A 16821-nucleotide genomic window follows, 5' to 3' on the forward strand; every position below is an offset into this window, starting at 1 on the left:
AACATTCCCATTAGATAACGAAGGCAGAGCTGGAAACCCTCCCACATCTAAGAAATCACATTGGTGCAATCTTGACCAAAAATAAATTGCAACCAGCAGATTGAAGACATACAAGGAAAAAACTTCTTGTATCACTTTTAGTGTGAATCTGAATTTGAAGCAGAGACCTCTTGATCTGCAGTTAAATTCTCTACCATTGAGCTAACAATGCTCGTAAACATATCCTAATTAAGACGAACATCAAAAGACACGTGATGGAATTACATCACAAAAACCATCCACTTCCATTGAAGATAAAGCAATTCACAATTTGAAGAAGCACATTCTACTCATTACAGCATGTTTCCATAGGTGGCACCTGGAATTGAAGCATAGACCTCTTGCTCTGCAGTAAAATGCTGTATGAATGAGCTATTTACTCTGTTCAATTGCAAATGAAACATTTTCATTATATAACAGAGGCAGAACTGGAAACCCTCCTTTATCTAAGGAATCACTATGGTGCAATTTTGATCAACAATAATAAGGAACCCACAGATTGCAGATATACATTGAACAAACACCCTGTTTCTCTTTTAAGGGGCACCTGGTTTTGGACCAGTGACCACTTGATCTGTTGTGAAATACTCCACCATTGAGCTAAAGTGCATTGAATTGTAAAATAAAGATTGTCATTCAATAACAAAGGCTGAGCTGGAAACCCTGCCATATCTAAGGAATGACTTTGGTGCAATCTTGACCAAGAATAAAAGGTAACCAACAGATTGAAGATACACATTGAACAAACACCCAATTTCTCTTGTAGAGGGCACCTGGATTTGAACCAGAGACCTCTTGCTCTGCAGAAAAATGATGAATGAGTGAGATATTCACTCTGTTCAATTGCAATTGAAACATTCTCATTATATAACAAAAGCAGAACTGGAAACCCTCCTTTATCTAAGGAATCACTATGGTGCAATTTTGATCAACAATAATAAGGAACCCGCAGATTGCAGATATAAATTGAACAAACACCCTGTTTCTCTTTTAAGGGGCACCTGGTTTTGGACCAGTGACCACTTGATCTGTTGTGAAATACTCCACCATTGAGCTATAGTGCATTGAATTGTAAAATAATGATTGTCATAAAATTACAAAGGCAGAGCTGGAAACCCTGCCATATCTAAGGAATGACTTTGGTGCAATCTTGACCAAGAATAAAATATAAGCAACAGATTGAAGATACACATTGAACAAACACCCTAATTCTCTCGTAGGGGGCACCTGGATTTGAAGCAGAGACCTCTTGATCTGCAGTCAAATGCTCTACCACTGAGCTATACCCCCTGCACTTGTAGAACACACGCTCACATGTATTAATGAAGATGAATATCAAAAGCCCTGCGTGAGGAACCAACATTATGAATGCCATTCACTACCATCAAACGAAAAGGCAACTTACTGTTTAAAGAACCTCATTTTACTCATAACAGCATGTTTTCGTAGGGGGCTCCTGGATTTGAAGCAGAGACCTCTTGATCTGCAGTAAAACGCGCCACCACTGAGCTACACTCTGTTCGATTGCAATAGAAACATTCTCATTAGATAACGAAGGCAGAGCTGGAAACCCTCCCACATCTAAGAAATCACATTGGTGCAATCTTGACCAAAAATAAATTGCAACCAGCAGATTGAAGACATACATGGAAAAAACTTCTTGTATCACTTTTAGTGTGAATCTGAATTTGAAGCAGAGACCTCTTGATCTGCAGTTAAATTCTCTACCATTGAGCTAACAATGCTCGTAAACATATCCTAATTAAGACGAACATCAAAAGACACGTGATGGAATTACATCACAAAAACCATCCACTTCCATTGAAGATAAAGCAATTCACAATTTGAAGAAGCACATTCTACTCATTACAGCATGTTTCCATAGGTGGCACCTGGAATTGAAGCATAGACCTCTTGCTCTGCAGTAAAATGCTGTATGAATGAGCTATTTACTCTGTTCAATTGCAAATGAAACATTTTCATTATATAACAAAGGCAGAACTGGAAACCCTCCTTTATCTAAGGAATCACTATGGTGCAATTTTGATCAACAATAATAAGGAACCCGCAGATTGCAGATATACATTGAACAAACACCCTGTTTCTCTTTTAAGGGGCACCTGGTTTTGGACCAGTGACCACTTGATCTGTTGTGAAATACTCCACCATTGAGCTAAAGTGCATTGAATTGTAAAATAAAGATTGTCATTCAATAACAAAGGCTGAGCTGGAAACCCTGCCATATCTAAGGAATGACTTTGGTGCAATCTTGACCAAGAATAAAAGGTAACCAACAGATTGAAGATACACATTGAACAAACACCCAATTTCTCTTGTAGAGGGCACCTGGATTAGAACCAGAGACCTCTTGCTCTGCAGAAAAATGATGTATGAATGAGATATTCACTCTGTTCAACTGCAATTGAAACATTGTCATTATATAACAAAAGCAGAACTGGAAACCCTCCTTTATCTAAGGAATCACTATGGTGCAATTTTGATCAACAATAATAAGGAACCCGCAGATTGCAGATATACATTGAACAAACACCCTGTTTCTCATTTAAGGGGCACTTGGTTTTGGACCAGTGACCTCTTGATCTGCAGTGAAATACTCCACCATTGAGCTATAGTGCATTGAATTGTAAAATAAAGATTGTCATAAAATTACAAAGGCAGAGCTGGAGACCCTGCCATATCTAAGGAATGACTTTGGTGCAATCTTGACCAAGAATAAATTGTAAGCAACAGATTGAAGATACACATTGAACAAACACCCTAATTCTCTTGTAGGGGGCACCTGGATTTGAACCAGAGACCTCTTGATCTGCAGTCAAATGCTCTACCACTGAGCTATACCCCCTGCACTTGTAGAACACACGCTCACATGTATTAATGAAGATGAATATCAAAAGCCCTGCGTGAGGAACCAACATTATGAACGCCATTCACTACCATCAAACAAAAAGGCAACTTACTGTTTAAAGAACCTCATTTTACTCATAACAGCATGTTTTTGTAGGGGGCTCCTGGATTTGAAGCAGAGACCTCTTGATCTGCAGTAAAACGCGCCACCACTGAGCTACACTCTGTTCGATTGCAATAGAAACATTCCCATTAGATAACGAAGGCAGAGCTGGAAACCCTCCCACATCTAAGAAATCACATTGGTGCAATCTTGACCAAAAATAAATTGCAACCAGCAGATTGAAGACATACATGGAAAAAACATCTTGTATCACTTTTAGTGTGAACCTGAATTTGAAGCAGAGACCTCTTGATCTGCAGTTAAATTCTCTACCATTGAGCTAAACAATGCTCGTAAACATATCCTAATTAAGACGAACATCAAAAGACACGTGATGGAATTACATCACAAAAACCATCCACTTCCATTGAAGATAAAGCAATTCACAATTTGAAGAAGCACATTCTACTCATTACAGCATGTTTCCATAGGTGGCACCTGGAATTGAAGCATAGACCTCTTGCTCTGCAGTAAAATGCTGTATGAATGAGCTATTTACTCTGTTCAATTGCAAATGAAACATTTTCATTATATAACAAAGGCAGAACTGGAAACCCTCCTTTATCTAAGGAATCACTATGGTGCAATTTTGATCAACAATAATAAGGAACCCGCAGATTGCAGATATATATTGAACAAACACCCTGTTTCTCTTTTAAGGACCACCTGGTTTTGGACCAGTGACCACTTGATCTGTTGTGAAATACTCCACCATTGAGCTATAGTGCATTGAATTGTAAAATAATGATTGTCATTAAATAACAAAGGCAGAGCTGGAAACCCTGCCATATCTAAGGAATGACTTTGGTGCAATCTTGACCAAGAATAAAAGGTAACCAACACATTGAAGATACACATTGACAAAAACACCCAATTTCTCTTGTAGAGGGCACCTGGATTTCAACCAGAGACCTCTTGATCTGCAGAAAAATGATGAATGAGTGAGATATTCACTCTGTTCAATTGCAAATGAAACATTTTCATTATATAACAAAAGCAGAACTGGAAACCCTCCTTTATCTAAGGAATCACAATGGTGCAATTTTGATCAACAATAATAAGGAACCCGCAGATTGCAGATATACATTGAACAAACACCCTGTTTCTCTTTTAAGGGGCACCTGGTTTTGGACCAGTGACCACTTGATCTGTTGTGAAATACTCCACCATTGAGCTAAAGAGCATTGAATTGTAAAATAAAGATTGTCATTCAATAACAAAGGCTGAGCTGGAAACCCAGCCATATCTAAGGAATGACTTTGGTGCAATCTTGACCAAGAATAAAAGGTAACCAACAGATTGAAGATACACATTGAACAAACACCCAATTTCTCTTGTAGAGGGCACCTGGATTAGAACCAGAGACCTCTTGCTCTGCAGAAAAATGATGTATGAATGAGATATTCACTCTGTTCAATTGCAAATGAAACATTGTCATTATATAACAAAAGCAGAACTGGAAACCCTCCTTTATCTAAGGAATCACTATGGTGCAATTTTGATCAACAATAATAAGGAACCCGCAGATTGCAGATATACATTGAACAAACACCCTGTTTCTCATTTAAGGGGCACTTGGTTTTGGACCAGTGACCTCTTGATCTGCAGTGAAATACTCTAGCATTGAGCTATAGTGCATTGAATTGTAAAATAAAGATTGTCATAAAATTACAAAGGCAGAGCTGGAGACCCTGCCATATCTAAGGAATGACTTTGGTGCAATCTTGACCAAGAATAAATTGTAAGCAACAGATTGAAGATACACATTGAACAAACACCCTAATTCTCTTGTAGGGGGCACCTGGATTTGAACCAGAGACCTCTTGATCTGCAGTCAAATGCTCTACCACTGAGCTATACCCCCTCCACTTGTAGAACACACGCTCACATGTATTAATGAAGATGAATATCAAAAGCCCTGCGTGAGGAACCAACATTATGAACGCCATTCACTACCATCAAACAAAAAGGCAACTTACTGTTTAAAGAACCTCATTTTACTCATAACAGCATGTTTTTGTAGGGGGCTCCTGGATTTGAAGCAGAGACCTCTTGATCTGCAGTAAAACGCGCCACCACTGAGCTACACTCTGTTCGATTGCAATAGAAACATTCCCATTAGATAACGAAGGCAGAGCTGGAAACCCTCCCACATCTAAGAAATCACATTGGTGCAATCTTGACCAAAAATAAATTGCAACCAGCAGATTGAAGACATACATGGAAAAAACATCTTGTATCACTTTTAGTGTGAACCTGAATTTGAAGCAGAGACCTCTTGATCTGCAGTTAAATTCTCTACCATTGAGCTAAACAATGCTCGTAAACATATCCTAATTAAGACGAACATCAAAAGACACGTGATGGAATTACATCACAAAAACCATCCACTTCCATTGAAGATAAAGCAATTCACAATTTGAAGAAGCACATTCTACTCATTACAGCATGTTTCCATAGGTGGCACCTGGAATTGAAGCATAGACCTCTTGCTCTGCAGTAAAATGCTGTATGAATGAGCTATTTACTCTGTTCAATTGCAAATGAAACATTTTCATTATATAACAAAGGCAGAACTGGAAACCCTCCTTTATCTAAGGAATCACTATGGTGCAATTTTGATCAACAATAATAAGGAACCCGCAGATTGCAGATATATATTGAACAAACACCCTGTTTCTCTTTTAAGGGGCACCTGGTTTTGGACCAGTGACCACTTGATCTGTTGTGAAATACTCCACCATTGAGCTATAGTGCATTGAATTGTAAAATAATGATTGTCATTAAATAACAAAGGCAGAGCTGGAAACCCTGCCATATCTAAGGAATGACTTTGGTGCAATCTTGACCAAGAATAAAAGGTAACCAACAGATTGAAGATACACATTGACAAAAACACCCAATTTCTCTTGTAGAGGGCACCTGGATTTCAACCAGAGACCTCTTGATCTGCAGAAAAATGATGAATGAGTGAGATATTCACTCTGTTCAATTGCAAATGAAACATTTTCATTATATAACAAAAGCAGAACTGGAAACCCTCCTTTATCTAAGGAATCACTATGGTGCAATTTTGATCAACAATAATAAGGAACCCGCAGATTGCAGATATACATTGAACAAACACCCTGTTTCTCTTTTAAGGGGCACCTGGTTTTGGACCAGTGACCACTTGATCTGTTGTGAAATACTCCACCATTGAGCTAAAGTGCATTGAATTGTAAAATAAAGATTGTCATTCAATAACAAAGGCTGAGCTGGAAACCCTGCCATATCTAAGGAATGACTTTGGTGCAATCTTGACCAAGAATAAAAGGTAACCAACAGATTGAAGATACACATTGAACAAACACCCAATTTCTCTTGTAGAGGGCACCTGGATTAGAACCAGAGACCTCTTGCTCTGCAGAAAAATGATGTATGAATGAGATATTCACTCTGTTCAATTGCAAATGAAACATTTTCATTATATAACAAAGGCAGAACTGGAATCCCTCCTTTATCTAAGGAATCACTATGGTGCAATTTTGATCAACAATAATAAGGAACCCGCAGATTGCAGATATACATTGAACAAACACCCTGTTTCTCTTTTAAGGGGCACCTGGTTTTGGACCAGTGACCACTTGATCTGTTGTGAAATACTCCACCATTGAGCTAAAGTGCATTGAATTGTAAAATAAAGATTGTCAATCAAAAAACAAAGGCTGAGCTGGAAACCCAGCCATATCTAAGGAATGACTTTGGTGCAATCTTGACCAAGAATAAAAGGTAACCAACAGATTGAAGATACACATTGAACAAACACCCAATTTCTCTTGTAGAGGGCACCTGGATTAGAACCAGAGACCTCTTGCTCTGCAGACAAATGATGTATGAATGAGATATTCACTCTGTTCAACTGCAAATGAAACATTGTCATTATATAACAAAAGCAGAACTGGAAACCCTCCTTTATCTAAGGAATCACAATGGTGCAATTTTGATCAACAATAATAAGGAACCCGCAGATTGCAGATATACATTGAACAAACACCCTGTTTCTCATTTAAGGGGCACTTGGTTTTGGACCAGTGACCTCTTGATCTGCAGTGAAATACTCTAGCATTGAGCTATAGTGCATTGAATTGTAAAATAAAGATTGTCATTAAATAACAAAGGCAGAGCTGGAGACCCTGCCATATCTAAGGAATGACTTTGGTGCAATCTTGACCAAGAATAAATTGTAAGCAACAGATTGAAGATACACATTGAACAAACACCCTAATTCTCTTGTAGGGGGCACCTGGATTTGAACCAGAGACCTCTTGATCTGCAGTCAAATGCTCTACCACTGAGCTATACCCGCTCCACTTGTAGAACACACGCTCACATGTATTAATGAAGATGAATATCAAAAGCCCTGCGTGAGGAACCAATATTATGAACGCCATTCACTACCATCAAACGAAAAGGCAACTTACTGTTTAAAGAACCTCATTTTACTCATAACAGCATGTTTTCGTAGGGGGCTCCTGGATTTGAAGCAGAGACCTCTTGATCTGCAGTCAAATGCTCTACCACTGAGCTATACCCACTCCACTTGTAGAACACACGCTCACATGTATTAATGAAGATGAATATCAAAAGCCCTGCGTGAGGAACCAACATTATGAACGCCATTCACTACCATCAAACGAAAAGGCAACTTACTGTTTAAAGAACCTCATTTTACTCATAACTGCATGTTTTCGTAGGGGGCTCCTGGATTTGAAGCAGAGACCTCTTGATCTGCAGTAAAACGCGCCACCACTGAGCTACACTCTGTTCGATTGCAATAGAAACATTCTCATTAGATAACGAAGGCAGAGCTGGAAACCCTCCCACATCTAAGAAATCACATTGGTGCAATCTTGACCAAAAATAAATTGCAACCAGCAGATTGAAGACATACATGGAAAAAACATCTTGTATCACTTTTAGTGTGAATCTGAATTTGAAGCAGAGACCTCTTGATCTGCAGTTAAATTCTCTACCATTGAGCTAACAATGCTCGTAAACATATCCTAATTAAGACGAACATCAAAAGACACGTGATGGAATTACATCACAAAAACCATCCACTTCCATTGAAGATAAAGCAATTCACAATTTGAAGAAGCACATTCTACTCATTACAGCATGTTTCCATAGGTGGCACCTGGAATTGAAGCATAGACCTCTTGCTCTGCAGTAAAATGCTGTATGAATGAGCTATTTACTCTGTTCAATTGCAAATGAAACATTTTCATTATATAACAAAGGCAGAACTGGAAACCCTCCTTTATCTAAGGAATCACTATGGTGCAATTTTGATCAACAATAATAAGGAACCAGCAGATTGCAGATATACATTGAACAAACACCCTGTTTCTCTTTTAAGGGGCACCTGGTTTTGGACCAGTGACCACTTGATCTGTTGTGAAATACTCCACAATTGAGCTATAGTGCATTGAATTGTAAAATAAAGATTGTCATTCAATAACAAAGGCTGAGCTGGAAACCATACCATATCTAAGGAATGACTTTGGTGCAATCTTGACCAAGAATAAAAGGTAACCAACAGATTGAAGATACACATTGAACAAACACCCAATTTCTCTTGTAGAGGGCACCTGGATTTGAACCAGAGACTTCTTGCTCTGCAGAAAAATGATGAATGAGTGAGATATTCACTCTGTTCAATTGCAATTGAAACATTCTCATTATATAACAAAAGCAGAACTGGAAACCCTCCTTTATCTAAGGAATCACTATGGTGCAATTTTGATCAACAATAATAAGGAACCCGCAGATTGCAGATATACATTGAACAAACACCCTGTTTCTCTTTTAAGGGGCACCTGGTTTTGGACCAGTGACCACTTGATCTGTTGTGAAATACTCCACCATTGAGCTAAAGTGCATTGAATTGTAAAATAAAGATTGTCATTCAATAACAAAGGCTGAGCTGGAAACCCTGCCATATCTAAGGAATGACTTTGGTGCAATCTTGACCAAGAATAAAAGGTAACCAACAGATTGAAGATACACATTGAACAAACACCCAATTTCTCTTGTAGAGGGCACCTGGATTAGAACCAGAGACCTCTTGCTCTGCAGAAAAATGATGTATGAATGAGATATTCACTCTGTTCAATTGCAAATGAAACATTTTCATTATATAACAAAGGCAGAACTGGAATCCCTCCTTTATCTAAGGAATCACTATGGTGCAATTTTGATCAACAATAATAAGGAACCCGCAGATTGCAGATATACATTGAACAAACACCCTGTTTCTCTTTTAAGGGGCACCTGGTTTTGGACCAGTGACCACTTGATCTGTTGTGAAATACTCCACCATTGAGCTAAAGAGCATTGAATTGTAAAATAAAGATTGTCATTCAATAACAAAGGCTGAGCTGGAAACCCAGCCATATCTAAGGAATGACTTTGGTGCAATCTTGACCAAGAATAAAAGGTAACCAACAGATTGAAGATACACATTGAACAAACACCCAATTTCTCTTGTAGAGGGCACCTGGATTAGAACCAGAGACCTCTTGCTCTGCAGAAAAATGATGTATGATTGAGATATTCACTCTGTTCAACTGCAAATGAAACATTGTCATTATATAACAAAAGCAGAACTGGAAACCCTCCTTTATCTAAGGAATCACTATGGTGCAATTTTGATCAACAATAATAAGGAACCCGCAGATTGCAGATATACATTGAACAAACACCCTGTTTCTCATTTAAGGGGCACTTGGTTTTGGACCAGTGACCTCTTGATCTGCAGTGAAATTCTCTAGCATTGAGCTATAGTGCATTGAATTGTAAAATAAAGATTGTCATAAAATTACAAAGGCAGAGCTGGAGACCCTGCCATATCTAAGGAATGACTTTGGTGCAATCTTGACCAAGAATAAATTGTAAGCAACAGATTGAAGATACACATTGAACAAACACCCTAATTCTCTTGTAGGGGGCACCTGGATTTGAACCAGAGACCTCTTGATCTGCGGTCAAATGCTCTACCACTGAGCTATACCCCCTCCACTTGTAGAACACACGCTCACATGTATTAATGAAGATGAATATCAAAAGCCCTGCGTGAGGAACCAACATTATGAACGCCATTCACTACCATCAAACGAAAAGGCAACTTACTGTTTAAAGAACCTCATTTTACTCATAACAGCATGTTTTCGTAGGGGGCTCCTGGATTTGAAGCAGAGACCTCTTGATCTGCAGTAAAACGCGCCACCACTGAGCGACACTCTGTTCGATTGCAATAGAAACATTCCCATTAGATAACGAAGGCAGAGCTGGAAACCCTCCCACATCTAAGAAATCACATTGGTGCAATCTTGACCAAAAATAAATTGCAACCAGCAGATTGAAGACATACATGGAAAAAACATCTTGTATCACTTTTAGTGTGAACCTGAATTTGAAGCAGAGTCCTCTTGATCTGCAGTTAAATTCTCTACCATTGAGCTAAACAATGCTCGTAAACATATCCTAATTAAGACGAACATCAAAAGACACGTGATGGAATTACATCACAAAAACCATCCACTTCCATTGAAGATAAAGCAATTCACAATTTGAAGAAGCACATTCTACTCATTACAGCATGTTTCCATAGGTGGCACCTGGAACTGAAGCATAGACCTCTTGCTCTGCAGTAAAATGCTGTATGAATGAGCTATTTACTCTGTTCAATTGCAAATGAAACATTTTCATTATATAACAAAGGCAGAACTGGAAACCCTCCTTTATCTAAGGAATCACTATGGTGCAATTTTGATCAACAATAATAAGGAACCCGCAGATTGCAGATATATATTGAACAAACACCCTGTTTCTCTTTTAAGGGGCACCTGGTTTTGGACCAGTGACCTCTTGATCTGCAGTGAAATACTCTAGCATTGAGCTATAGTGCATTGAATTGTAAAATAAAGATTGTCATAAAATTACAAAGGCAGAGCTGGAGACCCTGCCATATCTAAGGAATGACTTTGGTGCAATCTTGACCAAGAATAAATTGTAAGCAACAGATTGAAGATACACATTGAACAAACACCCTAATTCTCTTGTAGGGGGCACCTGGTTTTGGACCAGTGACCACTTGATCTGTTGTGAAATACTCCACCATTGAGCTAAAGTGCATTGAATTGTAAAATAAAGATTGTCATTAAATAACAAAGGCAGAGCTGGAAACCCTGCCATATCTAAGGAATGACTTTGGTGCAATCTTGACCAAGAATAAAAGGTAACCAACACATTGAAGATACACATTGACAAAAACACCCAATTTCTCTTGTAGAGGGCACCTGGATTTCAACCAGAGACCTCTTGATCTGCAGAAAAATGATGAATGAGTGAGATATTCACTCTTTTCAATTGCAAATGAAACATTTTCATTATATAACAAAAGCAGAACTGGAAACCCTCCTTTATCTAAGGAATCACTATGGTGCAATTTTGATCAACAATAATAAGGAACCCGCAGATTGCAGATATACATTGAACAAACACCCTGTTTCTCTTTTAAGGGGCACCTGGTTTTGGACCAGTGACCACTTGATCTGTTGTGAAATACTCCACCATTGAGCTAAAGAGCATTGAATTGTAAAATAAAGATTGTCATTCAATAACAAAGGCTGAGCTGGAAACCCTGCCATATCTAAGGAATGACTTTGGTGCAATCTTGACCAAGAATAAAAGCTAACCAACAGATTGAAGATACACATTGAACAAACACCCAATTTCTCTTGTAGAGGGCACCTGGATTAGAACCAGAGACCTCTTGCTCTGCAGAAAAATGATGTTTGAATGAGATATTCACTCTGTTCAATTGCAAATGAAACATTTTCATTATATAACAAAGGCAGAACTGGAATCCCTCCTTTATCTAAGGAATCACTATGGTGCAATTTTGATCAACAATAATAAGGAACCCGCAGATTGCAGATATACATTGAACAAACACCCTGTTTCTCTTTTAAGGGGCACCTGGTTTTGGACCAGTGACCTCTTGATCTGCAGTGAAATACTCTAGCATTGAGCTATAGTGCATTGAATTGTAAAATAAAGATTGTCATAAAATTACAAAGGCAGAGCTGGAGACCCTGCCATATCTAAGGAATGACTTTGGTGCAATCTTGACCAAGAATAAATTGTAAGCAACAGATTGAAGATACACATTGAACAAACACCCTAATTCTCTTGTAGGGGGCACCTGGTTTTGGACCAGTGACCACTTGATCTGTTGTGAAATACTCCACCATTGAGCTAAAGTGCATTGAATTGTAAAATAAAGATTGTCATTCAATAACAAAGGCTGAGCTGGAAACCCAGCCATATCTAAGGAATGACTTTGGTGCAATCTTGACCAAGAATAAAAGGTAACCAACAGATTGAAGATACACATTGAACAAACACCCAATTTCTCTTGTAGAGGGCACCTGGATTAGAACCAGAGACCTCTTGCTCTGCAGAAAAATGATGTATGAATGAGATATTCACTCTGTTCAACTGCAAATGAAACATTGTCATTATATAACAAAAGCAGAACTGGAAACCCTCCTTTATCTAAGGAATCACTATGGTGCAATTTTGATCAACAATAATAAGGAACCCGCAGATTGCAGATATACATTGAACAAACACCCTGTTTCTCATTTAAGGGGCACTTGGTTTTGGACCAGTGACCTCTTGATCTGCAGTGAAATACTCTAGCATTGAGCTATAGTGCATTGAATTGTAAAATAAAGATTGTCATAAAATTACAAAGGCAGAGCTGGAGACCCTGCCATATCTAAGGAATGACTTTGGTGCAATCTTGACCAAGAATAAATTGTAAGCAACAGATTGAAGATACACATTGAACAAACACCCTAATTCTCTTGTAGGGGGCACCTGGATTTGAACCAGAGACCTCTTGATCTGCAGTCAAATGCTCTACCACTGAGCTATACCCCCTCCACTTGTAGAACACACGCTCACATGTATTAATGAAGATGAATATCAAAAGCCCTGCTTGAGGAACCTACATTATGAACGCCATTCACTACCATCAAACGAAAAGGCAACTTACTGTTTAAAGAACCTCATTTTACTCATAACAGCATGTTTTCGTAGGGGGCTCCTGGATTTGAAGCAGAGACCTCTTGATCTGCAGTAAAACGCGCCACCACTGAGCTACACTCTGTTCGATTGCAATAGAAACATTCTCATTAGATAACGAAGGCAGAGCTGGAAACCCTCCCACATCTAAGAAATCACATTGGTGCAATCTTGACCAAAAATAAATTGCAACCAGCAGATTGAAGACATACATGGAAAAAACATCTTGTATCACTTTTAGTGTGAACCTGAATTTGAAGCAGAGACCTCTTGATCTGCAGTTAAATTCTCTACCATTGAGCTAAACAATGCTCGTAAACATATCCTAATTAAGACGAACATCAAAAGACACGTGATGGAATTACATCACAAAAACCATCCACTTCCATTGAAGATAAAGCAATTCACAATTTGAAGAAGCACATTCTACTCATTACAGCATGTTTCCATAGGTGGCACCTGGAATTGAAGCATAGACCTCTTGCTCTGCAGTAAAATGCTGTATGAATGAGCTATTTACTCTGTTCAATTGCAAATGAAACATTTTCATTATATAACAAAGGCAGAACTGGAAACCCTCCTTTATCTAAGGAATCACTATGGTGCAATTTTGATCAACAATAATAAGGAACCAGCAGATTGCAGATATACATTGAACAAACACCCTGTTTCTCTTTTAAGGGGCACCTGGTTTTGGACCAGTGACCACTTGATCTGTTGTGAAATACTCCACCATTGAGCTATAGTGCATTGAATTGTAAAATAAAGATTGTCATTCAATAACAAAGGCTGAGCTGGAAACCCTGCCATATCTAAGGAATGACTTTGGTGCAATCTTGACCAAGAATGAAATGTAAGCAACAGATTGAAGATACACATTGAACAAACACCCAATTTCTCTTGTAGAGGGCACCTGGATTAGAACCAGAGACCTCTTGCTCTGCAGAAAAATGATGTATGAATGAGATATTCACTCTGTTCAATTGCAAATGAAACATTCTCATTATATAACAAAAGCAGAACTGGAAACCCTCCTTTATCTAAGGAATCACTATGGTGCAATTTTGATCAACAATAATAGGCAACCCGCAGATTGCAGATATACATTGAACAAACACCCTGTTTCTCTTTTAAGGGGCACCTGGTTTTGGACCAGTGACCACTTGATCTGTTGTGAAATACTCCACCATTGAGCTATAGTGCATTGAATTGTAAAATAAAGATTGTCATTCAATAACAAAGGCTGAGCTGGAAACCCTGCCATATCTAAGGAATGACTTTGGTGCAATCTTGACCAAGAATGAAATGTAAGCAACAGATTGAAGATACACATTGAACAAACACCCTAATTCTCTTGTAGGGGGCACCTGGATTTGAACCAGAAACCTCTTGATCTGCAGTCAAATGCTCTACCACTGAGCTATACCCCCTCCACTTGTAGAACACACGCTCACATGTATTAATGAAGATGAATATCAAAAGCCCTGCGTGAGGAACCAACATTATGAACGCCATTCACTACCATCAAACGAAAAGGCAACTTACTGTGTAAAGAACCTCATTTTACTCATAATAGCATGTTTTCGTAGAGGGCTCCTGGATTTGAAGCAGAGACCTCTTGATCTGCAGTAAAACGCGCCACCACTGAGCTACACTCTGTTCGATTGCAATAGAAACATTCTCATTAGATAACGAAGGCAGAGCTGGAAACCCTCCCACATCTAAGAAATCACATTGGTGCAATCTTGACCAAAAATAAATTGCAACCAGCAGATTGAAGACATACATGAAAAAAACATCTTGTATCACTTTTAGTGTGAACCTGAATTTGAAGCAGAGACCTCTTGATCTGCAGTTAAATTCTCTACCATTGAGCTAACAATGCTCGTAAACATATCCTAATTAAGACGAACATCAAAAGACACGTGATGGAATTACATCACAAAAACCATCCACTTCCATTGAAGATAAAGCAATTCACAATTTGAAGAAGCACATTCTACTCATTACAGCATGTTTCCATAGGTGGCACCTGGAATTGAAGCATAGACCTCTTGCTCTGCAGTAAAATGCTGTATGAATGAGCTATTTACTCTGTTCAATTGCAAATGAAACATTTTCATTATATAACAAAGGCAGAACTGGAAACCCTCCTTTATCTAAGGAATCACTATGGTGCAATTTTGATCAACAATAATAAGGAACCCGCAGATTGCAGATATACATTGAACAAACACCCTGTTTCTCTTTTAAGGGGCACCTGGTTTTGGACCAGTGACCACTTGATCTGTTGTGAAATACTCCACCATTGAGCTATAGTGCATTGAATTGTAAAATAAAGATTGTCATTCAATAACAAAGGCTGAGCTGGAAACCCTGCCATATCTAAGGAATGACTTTGGTGCAATCTTGACCAAGAATAAAAGATAACCAACAGATTGAAGATACACATTGAACAAACACCCTAATTCTCCTGTTGGGGGCACCTGGATTTGAACCAGAGACTTCTTGATCTGCAGTCAAATGCTCTACCTCTGAGCTATACCACCTCCACTTGTAGAGCACAAGCTCACATGTATTAATGAAGATGAATATCAAAAGCCCTGCGTGAGGAACCAACATTATGAACGCCATTCACTACCATCAAACGAAAAGGCAACTTACTGTTTAAAGAACCTCATTTTACTCATAACAGCATGTTTTCGTAGGGGGCTCCTGGATTTGAAGCAGAGACCTCTTGATCTGCAGTAAAACGCGGCACCACTGAGCTACACTCTGCTCGATTGCAATAGAAACATTCACATTAGATAACGAAGGCAGAGCTGGAAACCCTCCCACATCTAAGAAATCACATTGGTGCAATCTTGACCAAAAACAAATTGCAACCAGCAGATTGAAGACATACATGGAAAAAACATCTTGTATCACTTTTAGTGTGAACCTGAATTTGAAGCAGAGACCTCTTGATCTGCAGTTAAATTCTCTACCATTGAGCTAAACAATGCTCGTAAACATATCCTAATTAAGACGAACATCAAAAGACACGTGATGGAATTACATCACAAAAACCATCCACTTCCATTGAAGATAAAGCAATTCACAATTTGAAGAAGCACATTCTACTCATTACAGCATGTTTCCATAGGTGGCACCTGGAATTGAAGCATAGACCTCTTGCTCTGCAGTAAAATGCTGTATGAATGAGCTATTTACTCTGTTCAATTGCAAATGAAACATTTTCATTATATAACAAAGGCAGAACTGGAAACCCTCCTTTATCTAAGGAATCACTATGGTGCAATTTTGATCAACAATAATAAGGAACCCGCAGATTGCAGATATACATTGAACAAACACCCTGTTTCTCTTTTAAGGGGCACCTGGTTTTGGACCAGTGACCACTTGATCTGTTGTGAAATACTCCACCATTGAGCTATAGTGCATTGAATTGTAAAATAAAGATTGTCATTCAATAACAAAGGCTGAGCTGGAAACCCTGCCATATCTAAGGAATGACTTTGGTGCAATCTTGACCAAGAATAAAAGGAAACCAACAGATTGAAGATACACATTGAACAAACACCCAATTTCTCTTGTAGAGGGCACCTGGATTTGAA

The 16821-nt window shown here is 38.6% G+C and overlaps 8 non-coding genes across 8 annotated transcripts; all 8 read right to left on the reverse strand.

Moving 5' to 3' along the window:
• Positions 1–1257: 1257 nt before the first annotated feature.
• Positions 1258–1329, reverse strand: trnac-gca (transfer RNA cysteine (anticodon GCA)). The gene has a single exon. It is a non-coding gene; the product is annotated as a tRNA-Cys (tRNA).
• A 1501-nt stretch (positions 1330–2830) lies between these two features.
• Positions 2831–2902, reverse strand: trnac-gca (transfer RNA cysteine (anticodon GCA)). Its single transcript has one exon. It is a non-coding gene; the product is annotated as a tRNA-Cys (tRNA).
• Positions 2903–4859: 1957 nt separating this feature from the next.
• On the reverse strand, positions 4860–4931 carry trnac-gca (transfer RNA cysteine (anticodon GCA)). The gene has a single exon. It is a non-coding gene; the product is annotated as a tRNA-Cys (tRNA).
• A 2412-nt stretch (positions 4932–7343) lies between these two features.
• On the reverse strand, positions 7344–7415 carry trnac-gca (transfer RNA cysteine (anticodon GCA)). Its single transcript has one exon. It is a non-coding gene; the product is annotated as a tRNA-Cys (tRNA).
• Positions 7416–10053: 2638 nt separating this feature from the next.
• On the reverse strand, positions 10054–10125 carry trnac-gca (transfer RNA cysteine (anticodon GCA)). The gene has a single exon. It is a non-coding gene; the product is annotated as a tRNA-Cys (tRNA).
• A 2863-nt stretch (positions 10126–12988) lies between these two features.
• Positions 12989–13060, reverse strand: trnac-gca (transfer RNA cysteine (anticodon GCA)). The gene has a single exon. It is a non-coding gene; the product is annotated as a tRNA-Cys (tRNA).
• A 1502-nt stretch (positions 13061–14562) lies between these two features.
• trnac-gca (transfer RNA cysteine (anticodon GCA)) lies at positions 14563–14634 on the reverse strand. The gene has a single exon. It is a non-coding gene; the product is annotated as a tRNA-Cys (tRNA).
• A 1047-nt stretch (positions 14635–15681) lies between these two features.
• trnac-gca (transfer RNA cysteine (anticodon GCA)) lies at positions 15682–15753 on the reverse strand. The gene has a single exon. It is a non-coding gene; the product is annotated as a tRNA-Cys (tRNA).
• Positions 15754–16821: the final 1068 nt, after the last annotated feature.

This window comes from Amia ocellicauda, chromosome 21 (genome assembly GCF_036373705.1).
Source record: "Amia ocellicauda isolate fAmiCal2 chromosome 21, fAmiCal2.hap1, whole genome shotgun sequence".
NCBI lineage: Eukaryota > Metazoa > Chordata > Actinopteri > Amiiformes > Amiidae > Amia > Amia ocellicauda.